We start from the raw sequence: 10,748 nt of genomic DNA on the forward strand, positions 1-10,748 counted from the left end.
GGGGCTAGGGGGGGCCTGGTGGGGCTCGGGGGGGGGGGTGGCTGGGGGGGGGGGGGCTTGGCTTACCAGCGGACGACCAAGTGAACAATGCTGTGCACGAGGCGTCGGGAATTTTTTGGGTCAGATGAGTCGTGCGAGAGATGATCAACTGGCCCAGAAAGTCCCGACGGCACGTGTCACGTGTCACACCGAGCGGCTGCCTGACGACCACCGCGCGTGGGAGCCCCCCCCCGCCCTTCCGCCCCCCCCCAGAGACAGCTGGGATTGGGAGAGGGGGGGGGCGAGGCCCGGTTCGAGTCCGGGTCGCGTGTGCAGTGGAGGTGGGGGAAGGGGCCGCTGTGAACGTGGCAGGATTAGCTCGCTTTGCGCGTGGCACGCCGCAGGCGATTGTGACGATGGCGATGGCGGTCCGGGGCAGCGACAGGGCAAGCGCGATGAAGACGGACGCGCGGATGGGCAACGCGGATGGACAGGTACAGACATTCACGACCAAGGTTTGTTGGGTTTGTTGGGTTATAAATGTTGCGTCGTCACCCTCCGCCGCCCGACACGGCCAATTAGTGAGGGATTTGTCACGTAAACAAAACGCGCCAATTAGTTACTAGTGTAGTGTATAGTGTAGTGTATAGTGTAGTGTATAGTGTAGTGTATAGTGTAGTGTATAGCAGGGTAGTGTACAGTGTAGTGTATAGTGTAGTGTATAGTGTAGTGTATAGTAGTTTAGTGTATAGTGTAGTGTACAGCAGGGTAGTGTAGAGTGTAGTGTATAGTGTAGTGTATAGTGTAGTGTAAAGTAGTGTAGTGTATAGTGTAGTGTATAGCAGGGTAGTGTATAGTGTAGTGTATAGCAGGGTAGTGTATAGTGTAGTGTATAGTGTAATGTATAGTCTAGTGTAAAGTAGTGTAGTGTATAGTGTAGTGTAAAGTAGTGTAGTGTATAGTGTAGTGTATAGCAGGGTAGTGTATAGTGTAGTGTATAGTGTAGTGTACTACTCCAGCCCACCGGTACGTGAATTTGAGTAGCACCATGGCGTTTCGCCGGTAATTACATCAACCACCATCATCGCGTGATTTGAACAGAATCAATGTTGTGGATTGACTCTCCAACGCACCGGTGGGCTGAAGTAGTACACTACACTATACACTACACTGCTATACACTCCACTATACACTACACTATACACTACACTGCTATACACTCCACTATACACTACACTACTATACACTACACTATACACTACACTATATACTACACTGCTATACACTACACTATACACTACGCTACTATACACTACACTGCTATACACAACACTGCTATACACTACACTATACACTACACTACTATACACTACACTGTTATACACTACACTATACACTACACTGCTATACACTACACTGCTATACACTACACTATACACTACACTACTATACACTACACTACTATACACTACACTGCTATACACTACACTATACACTACATTGCTATACACTACACTGCTATACACTACACTATACACTACACTGCTATACACTACACTACTATACACTACACTGCTATACACTACACTATACACTACACTGCTATATACTACACTGCTATACACTACACTATACACTACTATACACTATACTATTAACCAATTGGCACGCGTTGTTTACGTGACAAGCCTTACTGGACGTGTCGGGTGGTGGAGGGTTTACGACACAACATTATACCTACGCGATCTAACCCAACAAAAACCTTGATCATGAATAATATTGGTGGCGAAAGCCGGCTGATGGTCGGACGGACTTTTGTGCGACGAACAGACAGGCACACAAGTGAAGGGATGTACATCCAGGCGGGTGGACATGGGGGGTCCTACAGGCGGACAGACTCTCAGGCAGGGAAACGGACGGAGAGACAGAGAGAAGGATCGGGAGACAGAGAGAGAAGGATCGAGAGACAGAGAGAAGGATCGAGAGACAGAGAGAAAGATCGAGAGACAGAGAGAAGGATCGAGAGACAGAGAGAAGGATCGGGAGACAGAGAGAAGGATCGAGAGAGAGAGAAGGATCGAGAGACAGAGAGAAGGATCGAGAGACAAAGATAAGGATCGGGAGACAGACAGAAGGATCGAGAGACAGAGAGAAGGATCGAGAGACAGAGAGAAGGATCGAGAGAGAGACAGAGATAAGGATCGAGAAACAGACAGAAGGATCGAGAGACAGACAGAAGGATCGAGAGATAGACAGAGAGAAGGATCGAGAGACAGACAGAAGGATCGAGAGACAGACAGAAGGATCGAGAGACAGACAGAAGGATCGAGAGACAGACAGAGAGAAGGATCGGGAGACAGACAGAAGGATCGAGAGACAGAGAGAAGGATCGATAGACAGACAGAAGAATCGAGAGACAGACAGAAGGATCGAGAGACAGACAGAAGGATCGAGAGACAGACAGAGAGAAGGATCGGGAGACAGACAGAAGGATCGAGAGACAGAGAGAAGGATCGAGAGACAGACAGAAGGATCGAGAGACAGACAGAGAGAAGGATCGAGAGACAGACAGAAGGATCGAGAGACAGAGAGAAGGATATAGAGACAGAGAGAGAGAGAAAGATCGAGAGACAGAGAGACAAGGATCGGGAGACAGACGGGACATTCGGCTATGCAGACAGAGGAATGGAGGAGACGACACGCAGGCGGACAGGCGCGCGTTAATTATAATCACGGCGTAAAATATAGGGTGGCGAGTATTCTGTGTGAGTGGCGTCTCGTGTGTGTGTGTGTGAGCGACTCGACGTCGATAGTGGGTTTCCTGGTGCGGTGTGCAGTGAACAGCATCGCTTGGGAAGACAAAGGCGGCCGGGCGCGGGTGCGCTGGGCACCCACCCACCTCCCACCCCCCACCCCTCGTGCCGGTCTCCGTAGGTGCTGCTACTCGCTCACAGCAACTTGCCCTTGGCAGTCTGCCAAAGAGGCTACACGTGGTGGTGGCGGGGGGGGGCTTTACCTTTGTGTTTGTGTGAGTGTGTGGGGAGCGGTGGTGCAGCGGTTAGCGCTACGCTGCGCTACGAACCCAGCGACCTCGAGTTCGATTCCCGCTCACGGCCAACACCACCAGTGACGATCATCTGAACCGGTTCCTGGGCCTCCCCTAGGTCGACTCGGCCTCAAATGAGTACCCGGTGCGATGTGTTAAACATTGTCAGTGGGGAAGACAAAGGCGGTCGGGCGTGGTGCTGGCCACCCACCCCAGCCCTCGCGTACCGTCCCGGCCTTTATAAAGGTGCTGCTCGCTAACAGCACTTGCCCCTACAGTCTGTTAAGGCTACACGGGGGAGCTTTGTGCTTCACTCCGCGTGTGTCCGCGTCTCTCTCTGTCCGTTCACAAATTAAATCAGCGGCGCACGATCACATTTCACGACGCCAGCGACGACAGCAACAAGACGCATTTGTCAAATGACACTGACTTGTAGGGCCATTGCCCCGAAACGTCGAACATTATGCAATCTTCCCTTTTTAAGACCGCACACAACACACACACGATGCTATAGGCGAGTGTGTTTAGCTCTCCACGTCTTAGCTGTATGATACAGTGCGCGTGTGTGTGTGCATGAGTCCATTGTCAGTGGGGAAGACAAAGGCGGCCGGGCGTGGTGCTGGCCACCTACCCCCACGCATTCCGTGCGGGCCTTCATACCTAGGTGCTCGGCTAACAGCACTTGCCCTAAGAGTCTGTTACAGGCTATACGGGGGGGGGGGGTCTTTGTCTTTGGTGCGGTGCGTAAACATCGCCACTGGGGGAGACAAAGGCGGCCGGGCTTGGTGCTGGCCACCCACCCCCCTCCTGTGCCACAGTGCCGACCTTCATCAGCCCTGCCACTCGCTAACAGCACTTGCCCCAACAGGATGTGAAGGCTACACGGTGGAGCTTTGTCTGCGTGTGTCCGTGTGTGTGTTGGGTGCGGTGTGTAGTAAACATCGCCACTGGGGGCGGGGGGGAGACAAAGGCGGCCGGGCGTGGTGTTGATGACCACCCACCCCCTCGTGTGCCGTGCTGCTCCTCGCGAACAGCACTTGTCCCACAAATGTGTTACAGGCTACGCGGGGGAGCTTTGTCTGTGCGTGGGTGGGTGAGAGAGAGGAGCGTGTGGGAGGAGGAGGAGGCGATGCCCGCGTTTGGCAACGTTCCCAGACCCGTGACCCACTTCCCCACTGACAACGCTTCTGATTCTGTATAAAAATCTGAAAGCTTTTGCCAAAGATACAGACGCGCACACGCACGCACACACACACGCGCGCGAGCATATACACACAAAGATCCCCCGTATAGCCGCGACACGCTGTTGCGGCAAAGTGCTGTTAGCGGCCACCTTTGTCTCCCCAGGAGCAAATTTTAACGCACCGCACCAGGTACTGATTTGAGGCTGAGTCGACCTAGGGGGAGGCCCAGGACCGCTTCAAATTATCGTCACCCGGTTATGTTGGCCGTGAGCGGGAATCGAACTAAGGTCGCCGTGTTCGTAGCGCAGCGCGCTAACCGCTGCGCCACCGCTCCCCCAACACACACACACAGCACACACACGCACACACACGTTTCCACGCATCTCGTAGTTCCACGTATCCGCAACTGTACCGCAGAACCCCGCGAACCTCGAATGCAGCGACAGTGCGAACCGGTTCCGGAACCATCTTCTAGGTAAACTCGGCCTCAAACGAGCGCCAGTCGCGGTGCTGCGAATAAAATCATCGTGGGGAGACAAAGGCGGCCGGGGGCGGTCGCTAAACAGCGCTTAGCCCCGACGGCGTGGAATGGCTACGCCGTCGGGGTCTTTGTCTTGAGCGGCGTGTGGGTTGGAGCGGTGGCGCAGTGGTTAGCGCGCTGCACCACAAACCCGATGACCCCCCCTCCCACCCCACCCCATGCACGGCTAACGTTAGTGGCGAGCGACATCTGCTGGGCCGTCTCCTAGATCGCCTTAAACGGTGTGAGTAAGAGGGAAAAACAAAACCCTCAGCGCTAGAGAGACAAAGGCGGCCGCGCGTGGTTGCTGTCCACGTAAGCACCACCCCCCACCCCCAACAACCCTGCTAGGCCCTCTCTTGCTCCCTTACCGGCCTGAAATCGTTGCCAAACTTAACAGCACTTGCCCCAACATTCCGGCTGGCTACATGGGCCATCTTTGTCTCTTTTTATTTAAATGTCGTATCGTTGTTGTGTGCTCGTACGGGCACAGATTGAACTTCTCACTCGATGTGTTCCGGAAAACCCCTCAGCGATAGGAGGCTGCCTTTTAAGTTCGGGATTTCGGCGTAAGGGCACTAACCGCCGGAGTCAAAAGGTTGTGCATATCCGTAGTGCTACGACTGATATGAATGCTACATTGCTGTGCCCTCTATTAATGACGTAATTACATAGTGGGCACCACGGTGATGAATGTTAACTAGCTCGCCTGGTGTACAGGAGGTCGTGGGTTCGATCCCGATCCTGACGCCTGCTGCTGCTGCTGTATATTTGGAGTTTTCGTGTCTCTCAACATCATCATGGTGGCTAGGAGATGTTAACTACCTCGCCCGGTATACAGGAGGTCGTGGGTTCGATCCCGACCCTGACGCCTGTTGTTGCTGTATATTTGGAGTTTGCGTGTCTCTCTCTCATCATCATCACGGTGGCTAGGAGATGTTAACTAGCTCGCCTGGTGTACAGGAGATCGTGGGTTCGATCCCGACCCTGACGCCTGCTGGTGTATATTTTGAGTTTTCGTGTCTCTCATCATCATCACGGTGGCTAGGAGATGTTAACTACCTCGCCCGGTATACAGGAGGTCGTGGGTTCGATCCCGACCCTGACGCCTGCTGCTGTATATTTGGAGTTTGCGTGTCTCTCTCTCATCATCATCACGGTGGCTATGAGATGTTAACTACCTCGCCCGGTATACAGGAGGTCGTGGGTTCGATCCCGACCCTGACGCCTGCTGCTGTATATTTGGAGTTTGCGTGTCTCTCTCTCATCATCATCACGGTGGCTATGAGATGTTAACTACCTCGCCCGGTATACAGGAGGTCGTGGGTTCGATCCCGACCCTGACGCCTGCTGCTGCTGTATATTCGGAGGAGGTGTCTCTATCCCCCGTGGTCGCGTGGATTTTTCTCCGTGTCTTCTGATTCCCCCCCCCCCCTTACACATACTAAATTAGAATCAACATCACGCGTTTTTAAGAGTTAATTGGCTGATGTAAATTTCCACACGAAGACGATTACAAGCCATTGCGGTTGAGCTATCGTTGGTGATGGCCAGGTCGCTTCAGAAAGAGATCACAAAAAGATATGTAGTTTGAGTTTACGTGACCAGGTTCACAGGAACATTAACGATGAAATATTAACGGACTTAATTGGCGTTCAACGCAGCAACATTTCACTTGTGCTAAGAAGCTACCGCTGGCTGTGTCGATGGAGCAGCCAGCGTCTTCTTGACGACAGCCTTGCGATATGATAATTATCGATTACTCGAATAGAACGATTAACTTAAACAAGCAGTTGTTAATTCCTCTCGTAGCTAACTTAGTATAGGTCGCATCGATGCTAAAAGACAGTGCGTAATGGATATGGCTTGCCAACACAATTCCAGGAAGAATTTTCCGCCTGAAATGAATCACTGCTGACGTGTGGGAGGGTTGATGAGTGGGAATGGATGTTTGTCTGTCTGTGTGTGTCTGTCTGTGTGTGTGTCTGTGTGTGTGTCTGTGTGTGTGTGTCTGTGTGTGTGTCTGTCTGTGTGTGTCTGTGTGTGTCTGTCTGTGTGTGTCTGTGTGTCTGTCTGTCTGTGTGTCTGTGTGTGTGTCTGTCTGTGTGTGTCTGTGTGTGTCTGTGTGTGTGTGTCTATGTTTGTGTCTGTCTGTGTGTGTCTGTGTCTGTCTGTGTGTGTGTCTGTGTGTGTCTGTGTCTGTGTGTGTGTGTCTGTGTGTGTGTCTGTCTGTGTGTGTCTGTGTGTGTGTCTGTGTGTGTCTGTCTGTGTGCCTGTCTATGTGTGTCTGTGTGTGTGTCTGTGTGTGTGTCTGTCTGTGTGTGTCTGTCTGTGTGTGTCTGTGTGTGCCTGTCTGTGTGTGTGTGTGTCTGTGTGTGTGTCTGTCGCTGTGTGTCTGTGTGTGTGTCTGTCTCTGTGTGTATGTGTCTGTCTGTGTGTGTTTGTCTGTGTGTGTGTCTGTGTGTGTGTCTGTCTGTGTGTGTCTGTGTGTGTGTCTGTCTGTGTGTGTCTGTGTGTCTGTGTGTATGTCAGTGTGTGTGTGGGGAGCGGTGGTGTAGTGGTCAGCGCACTGCGCTACGAACTCGGTGTCCTCGAGTTCGATTCCCGCTCACGGCCAGCGCCGCTGACGATTATCTGAACCGGTCCTGAGGCCTCCCCTAGGTCGACTCAGCCTCAAATGAGTACCTGGTGCGCTGTGTAAACATCGCCACTGGTGAGACAAAGGCGGCCGGGCGTGGTGTTGGCCACCCACCTCCTCCTGTGCTGTGCCGGCCTTCATAGGTCCTGGTTGCTAACAGCACTTGCCCCTACAGTCTGTCAACGCTACACGGGGGATCTTTTTCTTTTTTTGTGTGTGGGGAGCGGTGGTGTAGTGGTTAGCGCACTGCGCTACGAACCCGGCGCGTTCGAGTTCAATTCCCGCTCACGGCCAACACCGCTGACGGTTATCTGTAATGGCTCTGCGTCCTCCTCCCCTAGGTCGACTCAGCCTCAAACGAGTACCCGGTGCGCTGTGTAAACGTCGCCCCTGGGGGAGACAAAGGCGGCCGGGCGTGGTGCTCCCCGTTCGTGTGTTAGTTCATCCGTCTCTATATTAGACAGGTGATATATTTGATGATGCACACACATCGGATGTTACGGCCGGAGTTGTGTTCTTTGTGAACGTTTAATGGATGTGTTCGTGTATCGCGGATTGAACGAACTCTGGCGACAGCTAAAACATCGCCACGGGGGGGGGGGGGGGAACGGGGGATACAAAGGCGGCCGGGCGTGGTGGCTGGACACACAACAAAGACAAAGGAACCACGCGTATAGCCTCAACACACTGTTGGGGCAAGCACTGTAAGAGCACCTCTGAAGGCCGCCACTGTGTGCGCATTAAGAAGGGGGGTCGGGGGTGGGTGGTCAGCACCACGCCCGGCCGCCTTTGTCTCCCCGGTGGCGATGCTTGACGCACCGCACTACGTACTCATTTTATGCTGAGTCGACCTAGGGGGAGGCCCAGGCCACCAGCGATGGTGGCCGTGCGGGCTTCGCGGGTGCTCACGACGGCACTTGCCCCAATTGTCTCTCGAGGCTGGCTAATATTGGTGAGGAACCTTTGTCTTTGGTGGTGAGGAAGCGCTGCGGTGGGGGGGGGGGGGCGTGAGATGGGGGGGGCGGTGGGGAGGGATGAAGTGGGGAGGGGGGGGGTGAGTGTGGGGGGGGTCATCAAGAGAATGCAGGAAAAATGAAGGAGCTTTGGGGGCATGTATGTCCCACTTTGTCAATCATAATGCCCCTAAAAATCCTTAATGCTTCTTGCAGATAACGCCAGAGTCACGGGTGGTGGTGGGTGGGTGGTGGTGGGTGGTGGGTGTGGGTGGGTGGGGATGGTGGTGGTGGGTGGTGGTGGTGGGGGTGGGTGAGGATGGTGGTGGTGGGGGTGGTGGTGGTGGTGTTGGTGGTGGATGGTGGTGGTGGGTGGTGGTGGGGGTGGTGGTGGGTGGTGGGTGGTGGTGGTGGGGGTGGTTGATGGGTGGGTGGTGGTGGTGGGGATGGTGGGGATAGTGGGGGTGGTTGGTGGGTGGGTGGTGGTGGTGGGGAGCGGTGGTTGTAGCGATTATCCCTCTACGCTACGAACCCGGCGACCCAAGTTCGTTTCCTGCTCACGGCTGAACGCCAGTGACGAATATCTGAAGCAGTCCTGGGCCCTCCCCTACGTCGACTCAGCCTCAAATGAATGGCTGGTGCTGTGTGTAGTAAACATCGCCGCTGGGGAGACAAAGGCGGTCGGGAGTGGTGCTGGCCACCCACCCCCTTTGTGTGCCGTGCCGGCCTTCAAAGGTGCTACTCGCAAACAGCACTTGCCCCGACATTCTGTTTAGGCTGTCCAGGTTGGGGGTGTGGGGAGGGGGTGAATCTTTGTCTTTTATTTTTAAGAGTGTTGGTGGGGTGGGGGGTAAAATGTGTACTGCTTTCGACGATGTCTGTCCGACGTTGAAGACCGGGCCCAAAAGAACAACAACCTCCACTCGACAGCTTTGACGCCCTGCCCCGCCAGCAGGGCAGTGGAGTGAGCAGTTACAGGGCTGCGCCTTCACCCTCGACACAACCACGTGCAGCTCACAAACATCACCAACAGCAAGCGGCAGCGTGGCCGAGACGTCAACGCGGCGCTTTGTGCCAGGCTAGGTGCACTTCAAGAAGCCGTCACGTGTCGCGTCCAAGTTCACCGACCGAGATGTACTACTGTATGTCCACACGCACACACACACATAATAAGCTTTCACTTCGATGTGATAGAGATGAACACAGTTTATATGCATTCACACGTAAAGTATTGACGCAAAATTAGAATTTTGTGTGTGTGTGTAATAATTATTAAACCAGTTGGAAATTCCACGTGTCCATGGCCGGGACCGGTCTGTTCAAAGGACGGGAGCTTATTGAGCCTCGCTGCGTGGTTCCACGTGGTTAAAGGCTCACAAAGTGGTACTTAACTTTACTCACCCCTGGAGAGATATCGTTGATGATGATGGTGGTGGTGATTTTACGCCTGATTTTGGTTGTGATGATGATTGTAGGGGTATTCATGATGAATCTGGTGATGAACATAACAGTGATGATGATCGCGGTGATCACGATGAGCGGGATATTGACAATGATCGTAATGATGATACCGATGATAACACTGTGTTAAGAAATACATTGTTCCTGGGTAGGAAGTGTTATTTCTTAATTTCTTATGCCTCAAGAGTATAGAAATTGTTGCTATTATTCCCCACAAACTTTGCTTCCGTGACCAGGACATCGATATATATATTTTTTAAAATGTCCCTCTTTACAATGAGAACACATGGTGTGCATTTGTGGCATTTGTGGCATTCGTTCACGTAAAGTCCTGGTCACAAAAGCAAAGTTTGTGGGGAATAATAATAATAGCAACATTTTCTATACTGTTGAAGCATAAGCAATTAAAAAATAATTATCACTTAGTACCCAGGAACAAAAATTGTGTTACGTAGTGTAATGATTGCGATTATGTACTGACGGTTGCGAAGTTGATTATGATGATGATGATGATGATTTTGATCATTATAATGACGATGGCGAGGAATACCATCATGATTGTGGTGATGATGGTTCATGATCATGATGATGATGCTCATGATGATGATGATTATAACGGTGGCGATGATCATAGCGATCGTGACAATGATATTGGTCGCTTTGCCGACGATGTTGATTACTATTGTAGTGGTGATGATGATGATTATGACGAGAATGTTATTGATTCCAATAAACATTATGAAGTCACGTAGTCATACCGTGTCAACCCATACGGTTTGCCACTATACACTACACTATACACTACACTACTATACACTACACTATACACTACACTACTATACACTATACACTACACTATACACTACACTATACACTACACTACTATACACTACACTACTATACATTACACTACTATACACTACACTATACACTACACTATACACAACACTACTATGCACTATGCTAT

The 10,748-nt window shown here is 52.1% G+C and overlaps 1 protein-coding gene across 1 annotated transcript in view; it reads left to right on the forward strand.

Annotated features, from left to right (window-relative positions):
- Positions 1 to 7,950, forward strand: part of LOC142905721 (uncharacterized) — a 29,017-nt gene extending 21,067 nt beyond the window's left edge. The window contains exon 3 of the mRNA XM_076052789.1: positions 384 to 7,950. The gene's annotated coding sequence lies outside the window, so the exon portion shown is untranslated. The remainder of the gene's footprint in view (positions 1 to 383) is intronic.
- Positions 7,951 to 10,748: the final 2,798 nt, after the last annotated feature.

Source organism: Petromyzon marinus, chromosome 58, assembly GCF_048934315.1.
Source record: "Petromyzon marinus isolate PM22_M1 ecotype Great Lakes invasive population chromosome 58, UKy_Petmar_22M1.pri1.0, whole genome shotgun sequence".
NCBI lineage: Eukaryota > Metazoa > Chordata > Hyperoartia > Petromyzontiformes > Petromyzontidae > Petromyzon > Petromyzon marinus.